The following is a 17,455-nucleotide window of genomic DNA, read 5'->3' as shown; positions in this document are numbered from 1 at the left end:
GCACTGGCAGCAATCCTGAGATTACTGACTTCAAGGTCCTACTTTCTAATTTAATTATGAGCTCCCTAAATTCATCCCGCTTTTTACCTATATCGATGGTACCTATATGCACCATGACAACTGTCTGTTCACCCTCCCCCTCCAGAATGCCCTGCAGCCGCTCTGAGACATCCTTGACCCTTGCACCAGGGAGGCAACATACCATCCTGGAGTCTCGGTTGCGACCGCAGAAATGCCTATCTATCCCCCTTAAAATAGAATCCCCCACCACTATAGCTCTCCCAATCTTTTTCCTGCCCTCCTGTGCAGCAGAGCCAACCACGGTGCCATGAACTTGGCTACTGCTGCCTTCCCCTGATTATCTATCTCTCCCAACAATATCTAAAGCGGTATATCTGTTTTGGAGGGAGATGACCACAGGGGACTCCTGCACTACCTTCCTACTCCTGCTCTGCCTATTGGTCACCCATCTCCTATCTGCATTTGTAACCTTTACCTGCAGTGTGACCAACTCACTAAACGTGCTATTCACGGCATCCTCAGCATCTCGCATGCTCCAGAGTGAATCCATGTGCAGCTCCAGTGCTGTCATGCAGTTTAACAGGAGCTGCAGCTGGATACACCTCCTGCAAACCTCATCGTCTGGGACACTGGAAGCATCCCTGATTTCCCACATGGCACAGGAGGAGCATGGCACAGGTCTGGGCTCTCCTGCCATGACTTAACCCTTAAAATAACCTAATTTGGCAACAATGCCAACGATTTCTTCCTGACAAGATAAGGAAAAAAGAAAAACTACTCACCAATCAAACAGCCAATCACTTACCCTCTTGCTGTGACATCACACTTTGTTTTCTTTTCCTCCCAGGTGGGGAGTTAGCACTGGTGGGGAAAACAAGACAAAGCAACGCCTCCCATTCCCACTTGCCCGAACTCTCCCACTTACCAAACTCTTACCTTTGCACTCTGAGCTGCTGCTGCACTCCAAGTAAGGAAGTCTTGCTACAATCATACAGGGCCCTCGTGAGACCACACCTGGAGTACTGCGCACAGTTTTGATCTCCTTATCTGAGGAAGGATATACTTGCCTTGGAGGTGGTACAACGGAGGTTCACCAGATTGATTCCTGGGATGAGAGGACTGTCCTATGGTGACAGATTGTGTAGAATGGATTGATACTCTCTGGAGTTTAGAAGAAGGAGAGGTGATCTCATTGAAACCCTCAATATTCTGAAGGGGATTGACAGGGTAGATGCCGAGAAGCCCGGCTAGCTCAGTATGTAGAGAACTCTTAACCTGAGGGTCATGGGTTTGAACCCCACTTTGGGCGATTACTTTTCCTTAAATTTTATGTTGCTTTCACGGAAAAACATCATTAGTGAACCCATGATCTTCTTTTGCACAATGAAAAAAACGCGAACTGAGGGAGAGTTTTTTTAATTTAATCAATTGTTCTGTGCTCTGCATAAGAACACAAGAACCAGGAGCAGGAGTTGGCCATTTGGCCCTTCGAGCCTGCCTTCTTTTGCACTGAAACAAATTATGACCGTGAGTTTAAATAAGCAGTGCGAGATATTTAGAGGGCACCTTTCAATGCTTCACAAAACCATTCCTTTCGCTACAGCCATCCGGGATCGATTCCTGGTTTGGGAAGTAACTTTGATATCACCGTTTGTAATTGAAGTGGAGTAATTTTATGAAGTTAGATGGATGTCCCAAAGCACTTCAGAGTGGTGTCAAAATAAATGAGTTTGTAATTAAAAATAATGAATATCCAGACTGGGATTCAAACCCACATCTCCAGAGAAGACTGCAACTTAAATACAGCACCTTAGACCTCTCGGCCATCCTGCCTATTGGATGTGCTCCTTGCAAGTTATTTATCTGGAAAGTTTCAGACCGGGCGCTTGTTCAGTGTTGCTGGAAGGCCCAATGACCGGGATATCCTCTCCCCCGGGGCCTGAGTCTGTGCTCGGTGCACGGAGAGCTTTGGCCCGGGTCCGAGGTAGTTTGCATCATGCGACAATGTACCCCGGACTGCTTTTGTTCAATTTTATCACAGACAAGTTTTTGTTTCAAAAATAATGTTTCCACCCAGGCTCAATCGGGCACCTTGCATGTGTGAAACGAACGTGATAATGGCTGCACTACAGAAACTGCTGTTTAGCTCATTGCCCAGAGAGAAGTGTTCAGCAACAAGCTGAAATGCTCAATCCCTCTCGCTGCAAAAAGTTCCTTTCACAAACATTTCTCTGACCGGAACTGCACAAAACAACAATGTTCTCCTTTCAAAGTCATTAAACTCCCGAATTTCTGTGTCTGTAATTTTCTGGACAAGGATAAGGACTGAAAGTGCTTTGTGATCAGAAAATTGCCGGAACCCCTGTGGTTAATGACAGGGCTTTTGATGGTTAATTTCCATACACACCTTGGAATTCAGGAGAACCGGTTTCGTGGTTTGAAGTTCGAGGTAAACCCACGGGACGGAGCCAACAGTCGCCTGGCAGCAATCAGCGACAGGAACATGCAACTTAAGCAGACCCGGATATCAACGGCATTATCATCGCCGAATCCCCCACCATCAACATCCTGGGGGTCACCATTGACCAGAAACTTAACTGGACCAGCCACATAAATACTGTGGCAACAAGAGCAGATCAGAGGCTGGGTATTCTGCGGCGAGTGTCACTTCTCCTGACTCCCCAAAGCCTTTCCACCATCTACAAGGCACAAGTCAGGAGTTTGATGGAATACTCTCCACTTGCCTGGATGAGTGCGGATCCAACAACACTCGAGAAGCTCGACACCATCCAGGACAAAGCAGCCCGCTTAATGGGCACCTCATCCACCACCTTCAACATTCACTCCCTCCACCACCGGTGCACCGTGGTTACAGTGTGCATCATTTACAAGATGCACTGCAGCAACTCGCCAAGGCTTCTTCGGCAGCACCTCCCAAACCCGCGACCTCTGTTGCCTAGAAGGGCAAGAGCAGCAGGCGCATGGGAACACCATCTCCTCCATTCTGGGGAGAGGGTGAATAGCCAGAGGTCATGATCCATATCAGGACCAATGACATGGGTAGAAAGAGAGATGAGGTCCTGCAGGCAGAGTTTAAGGAGCTAGGAGAGAGATTAAAAAGCAGGACCTCAAAGGTAGTAATCTCCGGATTACTCCCGGTGCCATGAGCTAGTGAGTACAGAAATAGGAGGATAGAGCAGGTGAATACGTGGCTGGAGAGATGGTGCAGGTGGAGGGCTTTCGTTTCCTGAGGCATCGGGACCACTTCTGGGGGAGGTGGGACCTTTACAAGCCGGACAGTTTGCACCTAAACAGAGCCGGGACCAATATCCTCGCGGGGGGGTTTTGTAGAATTTACCAATATCTCGCTAACATTCCAGGTACCTTTCCCCTACAGAGGAGAAAAATCCATTTCTGGTTTTTAAAATGAGTTTTAAGGGGCAGACGAAGCCTGCGGGGGATAAAAGGGGGTGCAGTCATGGAGACCCCTCCCCCAGTGTTTGGACTCATCGGAAAGGTTATTCAAAATGGACCTAAATTACAGAAGCTTGAGATCCCCTAAACATCTATGGGAAGGAACATATCAATTTTAAGATTCTACAACATTTTGGCTGCAAAAAGGAGTTACCAAACACAGAAGGTGGGACCAAATTCGTGCATTAAGGACCCCAGACTGTTTGGGGGAACTATTCACCCACTAAGAGATAATCGAATTACCCAATCAAGCACAATGGAAATCATGGTCAGGAAAACTGGACAATCCTAAAACAATGCAAAACCAGTGATAGCACATTCTCGAGTTACTGCTGACAAAGGAGACATTTGAAAATCAATGGGCAGAGCAGTTTAAACCGAGCCCAAGATATTTGATGGGAGATAACGGAGCTTTTTTTTTGGATATATCGATCTCCCAGTTTTACAAGAAAAGACCAGCAAGGAGCAGCACGCAGACTAACAGAACTCAAAACTAGCAGAACACAGAGACTGGAACACAGACACAGACAAGCAGCCTGCTTACTCTACAGTGAAGAAATGGAATAGTGAAGGAAACTACCAGAACTGATCAGGACCAACCGAGCACGAGGCGGACGAAATGGAAGGATGTCAGCAACCAAATTGACAAACCCGGGTTACCACAACCAACGAAACGACCAACCGAAACCAACTCAGCAAAAACTGAAGAATCGACCTTTATTTCCACTCTACAATCTGCTTCTGAACGATCAACGGGTGAGAAATTACCAAAAGGGACTAACTAAAACTATTCCTAACCAAAGAAAGTGGGTACTTACCCCATACATCCAAAACACAACTTAGAGCATCAACGGACGCACCCCAACCGAAGACTACGCAGTCCGAAGTCCTCTCCTCTGTCCGGGGTACGGCTCGCCGAGAAGGCCAAGTGCAGCGAACCCCGAAACCGCGATTCACCGGCAACTGTATAAAGGGATTGGTGAGCATAGCCCCTGAACCCTAAGAGCTATAACTTCGTTAGTTAGGGGAATTGGGAGCGGGGAGGCTGGGATAACTTGTGTAAATGTATCTGCATTCTCCTCTTTACCCCATTTAGAGTTTAAGCTGTATTCTTTTCCCCACAGGCTGTAATTTGACACTTTATTCAATGTGTTGTACACTTCAGTGTGTATTGGTCTGTATGTGTTATTAAAGGTGTGCCTTTTACTTCTTTTTAAACACAATAAAGCCATACCTGCTTCCTACCTTGAAACCGATTGTCTGTCCAAGTCTGTCACAGTCCCTTCATACTTCCAGTGTCTAGAACCAAGGGTGAGGGAGCGATTCGCTCATATAAGGTCAGAAGGGAAAGCTGACCCCCTGCAAATCACCCCTTACATAATGGCGACCCAGATGGGACACTGGTACAAGGGACGTGATAAGAGAGAGACTGGTTTCAGGAAACAAAGCAAAATGGAAGAGAGGATTTCCTCGTATGTGTTTAAGAGGGTAAATGTGGCTAAGGAGTGGGTACTCGATCTATTGTATGCTGAGCGTCCAGAAGATGCTGCAGCTCAATGGACCGAGAGCAAGGACCATAAAAGGTCAATAGAGAAGGCCATTTGGCTAATTTGCCTTCAGCAACAGATCCGGCTTCTAGATGAGGAGAATGAGAAATTAAAGGGAGTTTTGAGACAGGCAGAAGAGAGGTCCAGCGCAAGGGCCACAGTCGGGGAAAGGCTGTGGACAGAGGTGGGACAGTAAAAGGAAAGTAGAGAGTTCACTAAAGAAAGGCACAAAATCCAATTGGACCTTTTACAGTGTCAGATTATTGAAGCCAAGAATAGCGAACGGGCATTGCGGGAAGAGAATTCCTGCCTCACCAAGCAAGTTAAAGAGTACGGGGAGAGGGTGAGAGACATTCAGGTAGCCTATAAGGTAGCCCGTACCAGGGAATTTGAGGCAGGAGACCATGGCCCCTGCCAGCAGCAGATCCAAAGCTTGAACCTTGCTCTCTCCCGGCATGGTGTGCCTGATAAACCCGGGTTTAGCCCAGGAACACCTGGTTGGGCAAAGAGAAACCCCTCAGTCACCGCCTGCAGCTCCCAGGAATGGCCCGGGGCAGCAGAGGTATCAGCCAGAGTGCAGGGCAGGCCAGGATTGCAAACTACCAACACCGGCAGCCCCGAGTTTTAACTCGGCTTGGCAGCAGGGGGAAGAGGGCGAGCCAATACAAGAAGGGCTGGAACCAGGGCCAATGCACCCGGTCCGGCAGCAGAAGTTTGGCCCGCCTGATGCCAATGGGGCAGCAGGACCCCCAGAAAGCAACTTCGTAGTCCCCCACGACACCCAAAAACTGAGGGCTATGATAGGCCACCTAAGTAAGCTCACCCAACAGGGGGATCCCTCGGTACACTTCCTGGAAGTGGAACACACAGTTGATATTAACGGGTGCGATGATTCAGAGCTGGCTAAGCTGTTGCTCTTCACGCTAGACACCAAACTGTGCCATTCCCTCTCTGCAGACAGCAGAAAGGGGCGAAACACATACCCTCCGGTTAAGGAAGAGGTTCTAGAGGCCATGAAATATGGGAGTCCTTTCTCCCGAGTGGAGAAAACAGTGCAGCTCTATGGGGAGACTCCACAGGCTTTCGCCGACAGGTTGTGGCCGGTCTACGAAAAGGCCTGTCGTGGGGTTCTTGACCGGGCCCATCTGACCTCTAACGAGCTGGCTCACTGGCTCCGCAGCCTGGTGGCAAACAGCTTACCTGGAGTAAAGGCAAAAGCCCAGGTCTGGTTCGATCCAAGAGATCCCAGAACCACCAAGGAGACAGTGGTCAGACAGTTGACACTGGCTTAGCAGAACAATAGAGGGACAGAGGAGCCCTCCTCTAAAGGGAGGGTCCATGAGATTAAACCCAGCCAAGGCAAGAGAGAGTGGCATCAGGAAGGTGGGAACCCTCCCCACAAAGAGGGCGAGTGTTTTGGGTGTGGGAAAAGTGGGCACTGGAGGAAGGATTGTAGGAACCCATGGAAAGAGACGAAAGGAAAGGCCACTTCCGCCCCAGCCCATAAGGCCGGGGCAGGAACACCTGACTCATATGAGACACTCGTAGCCACCCTACAGACACTCATAAACAGACAGGGAGCAGTAGCTATCGCAACTGGTGCAGTAGCTGGTACAGTAAAACCCTCTGCTCCAACCCACCCAGATGCATGACTAGAGCCAGCGCAGCCTGTGTACCTGTGTTTCCGAGAGTACGATGCCTGGAAGAGACCGTGCGTTACGATGGAGGTGGAGAAAGTGAAAGGGACCTACCTGCTAGATACTGGTGCTTCCAGCACCCTTGTATATGCAGATAACCCGGCTACATCACCTCTATCGAACGGGGTCCCGTACAGTCTGGTGGGGTTCACAGGCAATGAGCAAACTGGTTCGTTTTCCATCCCGCTCACCATTCAGTTAGGGACACTCAAAACCAAATGGAAGTGTGTCCTGATGAAATGGGAGCAGAAGGGAAAGGGGATCCTGGGGGCTGATTTTATCATTGGCCACTAGATCCTAGTGGATCTCAGGAACCACTGTCTATGGGGAGCCACAGTGACTGACAGGGAAGGTGAGGTGGCGGTGATCCCAGAAAAAGGGGCCAAGGGAACATTGTGATCTGTGAAGCCAAAGGAGGGTGATGACTTGGAATTACTGGTCAGTAACACCCCAGTGGAGTACCAGGCATATGTACGGGCACACCTTGCAGCATTTGCCACCCACAAACATGACTGGGGTCGGGTAACGGGGGTGGAAGTTAGTATAAAAGGGGTTCCCATGACCAGACCACAAAAGCAATATAACTTTCCCAGGGAGGCAGAGGCAGACCTGACAACGGCACTGGGATCACTGGTAGAGCAAGGGGTGTTAAGACCGATAGCTACCCATGTGAACTCTCCACTGTGACCGGTTAAGAAACCGGAAAACTCATGGAGGGCCACCGTGGACTATCGCGTGCTAAGTAAGAATATTCCTGCCTGTGCTCCCACTGTAGCAGCTGTAGCGGACCTCATAGGGAGTATTCCAGCATCTGCGACCACTTACACGGTGCTGGATATTTCAAATGGGTTCTGGTCCATTCCTTTAAAACGGGAGGACCAGTACAAGTTCGCCTTCACCTTTAAGGGCCAACAATACACGTGGAACTGTCTTCCCCAAGGCTTCCACAACAGCCCAGCATTTTTCACCAACGCATGGCGAACTGTTTAAAGGGCTTTAGCAGACCCCAGCAGTTGATGTAGTATGTGGATGACCTGCTCCTGTTCACCGATCAGGGGGAGGAGCATGGCTCACTGCTGGCTGAGCTGCTGGAGCTGCTAAAAGAAGAAGGGTTTAAAGTAAACCCGAATAAGGCACAGATCGGCCAGAAGGAAGTCAAATTCCTGGGGCTGACTGTGCGCGCTGGGGAAAGGGCCATAGACAAGGCTAGAAGGGAGGCAGTACAGGAGTTACCAGCCCCCAACACAGTGACAGGGGTAAGATCCTTTCTAGGGCTCACCGGGCACTGCAGAGACTTCATTGAGGATTATGCAGCCACCGCAGCCCCTCTGCTCAGGCTCCTACACAAGGGGGTAGAGTGGGACTGGGATGAGGGTTTGTGAGGCAGCATTTAATCAGCTCAAGAAGGACTTGCAGACTGCGCCAGCCTTAGGAGCGAAAGATGTAGGAAAAGAGTTTTTCCTGGAGGCGGCAGCCAGCGGGGACAGTTTGAGCTCAGTGCTGCTTCAGAGTGGCACGGCTAGCTGAGGCCAGTGGTTTACTCCTCCAGGATCCTCACAGATGTGGAGAAAGGGTACTCCAACTGTGAGAGGCACCTCCTCGCCACACATTGGGCAGTGAAAAGATCCTTGATCTTCACGGGAGGGTCTCCTCTAACACTCCTAACCCACCACACACCTATTCAGATGGTCCTAGATGGGAGGATTAAGGACGGGATGGTGAGCAGTGCCCGCATTGCTCGCTGGACCATGCTCCTCTCCCAGATGGACCTCAGAGTAGAAGGCCCCCACGAGCCAAGGCTCGCAGCCAACCTAATCTACCCAGGGAAAGCCCACAGGTGCTCCATAGAAGGAGAATGGGAGGTGAACATTGGCCTTCGGGCTGGGTTACACCCAACAGGCCGGGACATCTACGTGGACGGGTCCAGCATGGTATCTGCTGGCGAACGACTCACTGGGTGCGGAGTCAATGATCCAAGGGCAGGTATTGCCCGGGTAATCAAGCTCCCCAGCACCATGAGCGCCCAGCATGCTGAACTGTCCGCCGTAATGTACGTGGTGACCCACCCCGATGAATTCCCTACCCCGTACACGATTTGCTCGGACAGTATGTTCACCTGCAATACGGAGTACCTGGCTATCTGGTCCCGTCGCGGATACACGTCCGCTGACGGGAGACCCCTGGCAATCTAGCCCCTGCTGGAGAAAATCATGACAGCAGTGGGGGAAGAAGGAAAGGTCCACATACAAAAGGTGAAGGCCCATTCAAAAATCGAACCCCGTGCAGAGGGAAACCAACAGGCTGACAAACTGGCCAAAGAAGGTGCCCGCACGGGAAAGTTCTGGGACCCCTATAACACTCGCCGCATAGCAGCGGTCAAGAATAAGAACAGGGCAACAGAGAGTACAGGGATAGCTTTGGCCCCGGACTTAAAAACAGTTCAGGCACAGGACCCAGTCCTGAAAGCTGTCCTGAACGCGCTAGCTAGAGGAGAGAGAGTAGAAGGTCCATACGGCACAGCAGCCATTACCGTTAAGGAAGGCATGCTGTTTAAAGAGGGACAATGGGTCGTGCCACAGCAGCACCAGAGGGAATTCCTAAAACTGGCCCATGAGGGTCCAGGAGCGGGACACCCCGGGCCTGAGACCACCTGGTAACGGGTCGAACAGGCAGGATGGTGGCCGGGACTCAGGGAGGACGTCCGTGGGTTCTGTGCGAACAACCCTGACCCCCAGAAAAGGAAGGTGTCCCTAGGACACATCAGCAGGGTAGAGGGACCATGGCAGTCAATCCAAATTGACTACATCGGGCACCTACCCACCGTCCAGGGAGGCTACAAATACGGCCTAGTCCTGGTGGACGTGTTCTCAAAATGGGTTGAAGCCTTCCCCTGCCGAACAGCCACCGCACTAGGGACAGCTAAGATTCTAGTGAGGGAAGTGTTCTCCCGGTGGGGACTCCCACAGTATGTGGAGTCGGACCAGGGGAGCCATTTCACCGGGCAGGTAATGCAGGCAACCCTTAACCTGCTCGGCATTGAGGGGAAATGGCACGTTGCCCACAATCCACAGTCAACGGGTAATGTGGAGTGTTTAAACTGCACCATTAAAGAAAGGCTGCAGAAGGAAACGGGAGACTCACCCCAAAAGTGGGTAGAGGTCTTACCATTGGTCCGAATGGGGATCCGAGCCAGCCAGTCAAAGAGCACCGGGTATTCCCCATATGAGCTCATGACTGGCCGGATCATGCGGAGCCCCACCCATGTCCTAGCCCCGGTGCTCACAGAAGGTCAGCTCAGAGAGGTGAACCGGGACCGGTTTGTCAGGAACCTGTTTGAACACCTCAAACAGATTCACTGGCAGGCTACTAGTAACATGGGCAGACAGCATCAGGAGAAGCGATTGCTGCTAGAACCCAGCAAACTCCACGAATGGGAGATAGGGGACCAGGTCATGGTGAGGAACTATGCTCAGGTCAGGATTTTTGAAGCATTATATATGGGGCCATACAGCATTGTGGACAAGGCAAGCCCGATGGTCGATGCCATAAAGCTGCCCCGCCGTACTAAGTGGTTCCACATCAACCAGTGCAAACTGTACAACCCAGGGTCAGCCAACCACAGAGGGCAGCCGGGAGGGGTGAACCGTCCTCAGGACAGGGATCCTCCGTTGGCCGCCCCCGACGGTGGAGGGCCCACAGGGAATGTGGCAGGCTCAGAAACCGTGCCTATAGGGACGGTGAATTGCAGTACTGCAGGGGCTATCCCACCCATCGTTTGGGATTCGGACGCACCCCCAGTAACCCAAGCCCTGAGAAGGACCCTCCGTACATCACGGCTAAAGATACCGTGGTCACCGGCATCTGAGCCTCAGCGATTCTACCCTTGGAGAAGGGCAGCCCGACTGGAAAGGCCGAAGGTCAGAAGTACAGAGGCCACTCAGAGTAGGGACCCCCAGCCAGCCGCCTCCAGCGGTGAGGGTCTCACAGGAGCAGTAGCAACGAGCTGCCCCAGAGACAAGGGTCTCCAGCTCATCAGCTGCGGGGAAACCCTAGCATCCAGGCGGCTATCAGGCCGCACAAGGCATGGGCCTGACGGGGACTAACCAGGCCACCCGCAGACGGGTAGTGGTTGTACATAGCTCTAATTTTAGTTTAAGGCAGCTGACTGCACCTTACATTTTACGGTTTAGTTTAGAATTGAGGGTAATGTTGCAGTAATGTTCAGGTGATTGTTTTGAGTTTGTCTTGTGTGTCAGCCAGCCTGAGAGCAGTTCTCAAGGGCAGGATCCAGACATTACCGGGTGATGGACAAACCTCAGGAGACCAATTGATGTTGTTTAATTTTAATCTAGGTTTTTTCCTTCAGTAATGTGGTTGTACGTTGCCTATATGCTGGTGAATATAATGTAACTGAAATGAAATGTAACTGTGCTGAAATGCAATTGTAGTGATTGAACCCCCTCCAAGCTGGGAGGGTATAAATGTAAAAAGTTTGTACCTGTAAAGGGAAAAGTGTATATCTGTGGTGATGGTGCACAAGTGTAATGCATTTTGGGTATTAGTTTAGCTAATTTACGGGGAAGGTTATCTCTTGGGAGTCAGGAACTTTGCTCACCTCGAAGAATGATACCATAAGTGATATGGCATCACAGCGGGGAATGTAGAATTTACCAATATCTCGCAAAGATTCCAGGTACCTTTCCCCTACAGAGGAGAAGAATCCCTTTCTGGGCTTTTAAAATGAGTTTAAAGGGGCAGACGAAGCCTGCGGGGGATAAAAGGGGCTGCATTCATGGAGACCCCCCCCCCCCCAGTGTTTGGACTCATAGGAAAGAGAATTCAAAATGGACCTAAATTACAGAAGCTTGAGATCCCCTAAACATCTATGGGAAGGAGCAGATCAATTTTAAGATTTGACAACATTTTGGCTGCGAGAAAGAGTTACCAAATACAGGAGGTGGGGCCAAAATCGTGTATTAAAGACCCCAGACTGTGGGGGAACTATTCACCCACTAAGAGATAATCGAATTACCCAATCAAGCACAATGGAAATCATGGTCAAGAAACTGGACAATCCTAAAACAATGCAAAACCAGTGATAGCACATTCTCACACCCTAATCGAGTTACTGCTGGCAAAGGAGACATTTGAAAATCAATGGACAGAACAGTTCAAACAGAGCCCAAGAGTTTTTACAAGGAAAGGAGCATCACGCAGACTAGCAGAACACAGGAAAACTAGCAGAACTCAAAGCTTGCAGAACACAGAGACTGGAACTCGCACAGACTCGAACACAGACAGACACAAGCAGCCTGAGCTGGGGAGTGAATAAATGGAGTCGTGAAGGAACCCACAAGAAATCGTCAAGGACCGACTGAGCACGAGGCCCACGAAATGGAAGGTTGTCAGCAACCAAATTGACAACCACCCTACAATCTACTTCTGAACGACCCAACGGAGGAGAAATTACCAAAAGGGACAAACTAAAACTATTCCTAACCAAAGAAAGTGGGTACTTACCCCATACATCCAAAACGCAACTTACCGCATCAACGGACGCACCCCAACCGAAGACTACGCAGTCCGAAGTCCTCTCCTCTGTCCGGGGTACGGCTCGCCTAGAAGGCCAAGTGCAGCGAACCCCAAAACCGCGATTCACCGGCGGATTGGTGAGCATAGCCCCTGAACCCTCAGAGCTGTAACTTAGTTAGTTAGGGGAATTGGGAGGAGGGAGGCTGGGATAACTTATGTAAATGTATCTGCATTCTCCTTTTACCCCATTTAGAGTTTAAGCTGTATTCTTTTCCCCACAGGATGTAATTTGACACTTTATTCAATGTGTTGTACCCTTCAGTGTGTGTTATTAAAGGTGTGCCTTTTACTTCTTTAAAAACACAATAAAGCCATACCTGCTTCCTACCTTGAAACCGATTGTCTGTCCAAGTCTGTCACAGTCCCTTCATAATTCCAGTGTCTAGAACCAAGGGTGTGGGAGCGATTCAGAACTGCTCATATAAGGTCAGAAAGGAAAGCTGACCCCCTGCAAACCACCCCTTACAGTTTGCTAGTGCTGTTGGGGAGGGTTTTAACTAGCTTGGCAGGGGGATGGGAACCTGAGAATAGATTCAGTAGGGAGGGGAGTAACGCTCGAATTAGAAAGCAAAAATAAAGAAAGTGAGTTTGAAAGAGAGAGGAAACAAGCAGGAAAAAGAGTAAATAAACAAATTTAAAGTCACTTTGTCTAAATGCACCTAGCATTCGTAACAAAATAGATGAGTTGATGGCACAAATAGATACAAATGGGTATGATCTGATAACCATTACAGAGACATGGTTGCAAGGTGACCAGGACTGGGAATTAAATATTCAGGGGTATTTGACAGACAGAAAGGAAAAGGAGGTGGGGTAGCTCTATTGATAAAGGATGGAATCACTGCAATAGTGAGAAATGATATTGGCTCAAATGATCAGGATGTTGAAACAGTTTGGTTGGAGAAAAGGAATAATAAGGGGAAAAAGTCACTGGTGGGCCTAGTCTATAGGCCCCCGAACAGTAGCATCGCTGTTGGTCGAAGTATAAACTAGGAAATAATCTGGGTTTGTCAAAAGGGAACAGCAATAATCATGGGTGATTTTAACCTCCATATTGATTGGACAAATCAAATTGGTCAGGGTAGAAACATAGAAACATAGAAACATAGAAAATAGGTGCAGGAGTAGGCCATTCGGCCCTTCTAGCCTGCACCGCCATTCAATGAGTTCATGGCTGAACATTCAACTTCAGTACCCCATTCCTGCTTTCTCGCCATACCCCTTGATCCCCCTAGCAGTAAGGACCTCATCTAACTCCTTTTTGAATATATTTAGTGAATTGGCCTCAACAACTTTCTGTGGTAGAGAATTCCACAGGTTCACCACTCTCTGGGTGAAGAAGTTCCTCCGCATCTCGGTCCTAAATGGCTTACCCCTTATCCTTAGACTGTGACCCCTGGTTCTGGACTTCCCCAACATTGGGAACATTCTTCCTGCATCTAACCTGTCTAACCCCGTCAGAATTTTATATGTTTCTATGAGGTCCCCTCTCATTCTTCTGAACTCCAGTGAATACAAGCCCAGTTGATCCAGTCTTTCTTGATAGGTCAGTCCCGCCATCCCGGGAATCAGTCTGGTGAACCTTCGCTGCACTCCCTCAATAGCAAGAATGTCCTTCCTCAGGTTAGGAGACCAAAACTGTACACAATACTCCAGGTGTGGCCTCACCAATGCCCTGTACAACTGTAGCAACACCTCCCTGCCCCTGTACTCAAATCCCCTTGCTATGAAGGCCAACATGCCATTTGCTTTCTTAACCGCCTGCTGCACCTGCATGCCAACCTTCAATGACTGATGTACCATGACACCCAGGTCTCTTTGCACCTCCCCTTTTCCTAATCTGTCACCATTCAGATAATAGTCTGTCTCTCTGTTTTTACCACCAAAGTGGATAACCTCACATTTATCCACATTATACTTCATCTGCCATGCATTTGCCCACTCACCTAACCTATCCAAGTCGCTCTGCAGCCTCACAGCATCCTCCTCGCAGCTCACACTGCCACCCAACTTAGTGTCATCCGCAAATTTGGAGATACTACATTTAATCCCCTCATCTAAATCATTAATGTACAGTGTAAACAGCTGGGGCCCCAGCACAGAACCTTGCGGTACCCCACTAGTCACTGCCTGCCATTCTGAAAAGTACCCATTTACTCCTACTCTTTGCTTCCTGTCTGACAACCAGTTCTCAATCCATGTCAGTACACTACCCCCAATCCCATGTGCTCTAACTTTGCACATCAATCTCTTGTGTGGGACCTTGTCGAACGCCTTCTGAAAGTCCAAATATACCACATCAACTGGTTCTCCCTTATCCACTCTACTGGAAACATCCTCAAAAAATTCCAGAAGATTTGTCAAGCATGATTTCCCTTTCACAAATCCATGCTGACTTGGACCTATCATGTCACCTCTTTCCAAATGCACTGCTATGACATCCTTAATAATTGATTCCATCATTTTACCCACTACCGATGTCAGGCTGACCGGTCTATAATTCCCTGTTTTCTCTCTCCCTCCTTTTTTAAAAAGTGGGGTTACATTGGCTACCCTCCACTCCATAGGAACTGATCCAGAGTCAATGGAATGTTGGAAAATGACTGTCAACGCATCCACTATTCCCAAGGCCACCTCCTTAAGTACTCTGGGATGCAGTCCATCAGGCCCTGGGGATTTATCGGCCTTCAATCCCATCAATTTCCCCAACACAATTTCCCGGCTAATAAGGATTTCTCTCAGTTCCTCCTCCTTACTAGACCCCCCGACCCCTTTTATAACCGGAAGGTTGTTCGTGTCCTCCTTCGTGAATACCAAACCAAAGTACTTGTTCAATTGGTCCGCCATTTCTTTGTTCCCCGTTATGACTTCCCCTGATTCTGACTGCAGGGGACCTACATTTGTCTTTACTAACCTTTTTCTCTTTACATATCTATAGAAACTTTTGCAATCCGTCTTAATGTTCCCTGCAAGCTTCTTCTCATACTCCATTTTCCCTGCCCTAATCAAACCCTTTGTCCTCCTCTGCTGAGTTCTAAATTTCTCCCAGTCCCCAGGTTCGCTGCTATTTCTGGCCAATTTCTATGCCACTTCCTTGGCTTTAATACTATCCCTGATTTCCCTTGATAGCCACGGTTGAGCCACCTTCCCTTTTTTATTTCTATGCCAGACAGGAATGTACAATTGTTGTAGTTCATCCATGCGGTCTCTAAATGTCTGCCATTGCCCATCCACAGTCAACCCCTTAAGTATCATTCGCCAATCCATCTCAGCCAATTCACGCCTCATACCTTCAAAGTTAGCCTTCTTTAAGTTCTGGACCATGGTCTCTGAATTAACTGTTTCATTCTCCATCCTAATGCAGAATTCCACCATATTATGGTCACTCTTCCCCAAGGGGCCTCGCACAACGAGATTGCTAATTAATCCTTTCTCATTACATAACACCCAGTCTAAGATGGCCTCCCCCCTAGTTGGTTCCTCGACTTGAGGAAGAGTTCATAGAGTGCATAAGGGACGGGTTCCTTGAGCAGTATGTAACGGAACCAACCAGGGGGCAGTCTATTTTGGATCTGGTCCTGTGCAATGAGACAGGATTAATAAACAATCTCCTAATAAAGGATCTCCTTGGACTGAGTGAGCATAGTGTTATATATGTAACACTTGGCAACCTGTACCATACCACCACCAGAGGGCATACCTGTTGGAGTCCCAAGAGCTCCCAGCATCCCTTGGGAGCACTGCATATAAGCAGGCCTCCCATGCTGTACCTGCACTCTGAGTTTAATTAAAGTCACACTTACTCATTGCATACAATACTCAGTTGTATCACTTTATTATGAGCATAACAATTGGTGACGAGATAACGAACAACCACGCGAAAATGCAAAGAACTGTTGCTATCCTAGAGAAATTCTCAGAAGGGGACGATTGGGAGGCCTTCATGGAGCAACTCGACCAATACTTCATGGCCAACAAGCTGGAACGGGACGTGATCGCTGCCAAACGAAGGGTGATCCTTCTTACCGCCTGTGGAGCAACAACCTATGGCCTCATGAAGTATCTTCTCGCATCGGTGAAACCAACAACTAAATCCTATGAAGAATTGTGTACGCTGGTCCGGGAGCACCTAAATCCAAAGGAAAGCGTTTTGATGCCAAGGTATCGGTTCTACATGTGTCAACAGTCTGAGCTATGTCGCTGAACTAAGGCGCCTTGCAGGACATTGCGAATTCGATGGATTCCTTGAGCAAATGCGAAGAGACTTTTTTGTGCTTGGCATTGGCCATGAGGTTATCCTACACAAATTATTGACTGTTGAAACACCGAATCTGAGCAAAGCCATAACGATAGCCCGGACATTTATGTCCACCAACGATAACACCAAACAAATTTCGCAGCATAAGACGTTTCGGTTAGTACTGTACACCAAGTAGCATCGCTTTGGGGCAGGAGCGCATATGGCAGAACGTACACGCCGGCAGCTGCATGACCTCAGATGACCCAGAGTCCACCATCAATCGTTCCTTGTTGGTGCTGCGGAGGTGATCATCGAGCCCATCAATGCCCATCAAACACTATGCATGCAAAGGCTGTGGAACACTGGGACACCTCCAGTGAATGTGCAGACGAGCTGCAAACCCTGCAAACCACCACGTTGCAGAGGAAGATCGATCCATGGTGGATAAGGATGAACTAGAGACTGGAACCAAGGAGGCAGCAGTATACCAGGTACACACCTTCACCACGAAATGTCCACCGATCATGTTAAAAGTTGAACTGAACGGAATTGCAGTCTTCATGGAACTGGATACGGGTGCGAGTCAGTCTATCATGAGCAAAAAGACCTTCAACAGGCTATGGTGCAAAAAGGCACACAGGCCCAATCTTAGCCCCATTCACACTAAGCTAAGAACTTACACCAAAGAGCTGATCCCTGTCATTGGCAGCGCAGAAGTAAAAGTCTCCTATGATGGAGCAGTGCATGAACTCCCACTATGGATTATGCCAGGAGATGGCCCCACACTATTCGGCAGAAGCTGGCTGGGAAAAATCCGCTGAAACTGGGACGACATCCGGGCGCTTTCATCTGACGACAATGCCTCGTGCCTAGGTTCTGAGCAG

This window comes from Pristiophorus japonicus, unplaced genomic scaffold (assembly GCF_044704955.1).
Source record: "Pristiophorus japonicus isolate sPriJap1 unplaced genomic scaffold, sPriJap1.hap1 HAP1_SCAFFOLD_296, whole genome shotgun sequence".
Taxonomy (NCBI): Eukaryota; Metazoa; Chordata; class Chondrichthyes; family Pristiophoridae; genus Pristiophorus; species Pristiophorus japonicus.
The sequence above is the reverse complement of the archived record's forward strand: the minus strand, read 5'-3'. Positions refer to the sequence as shown.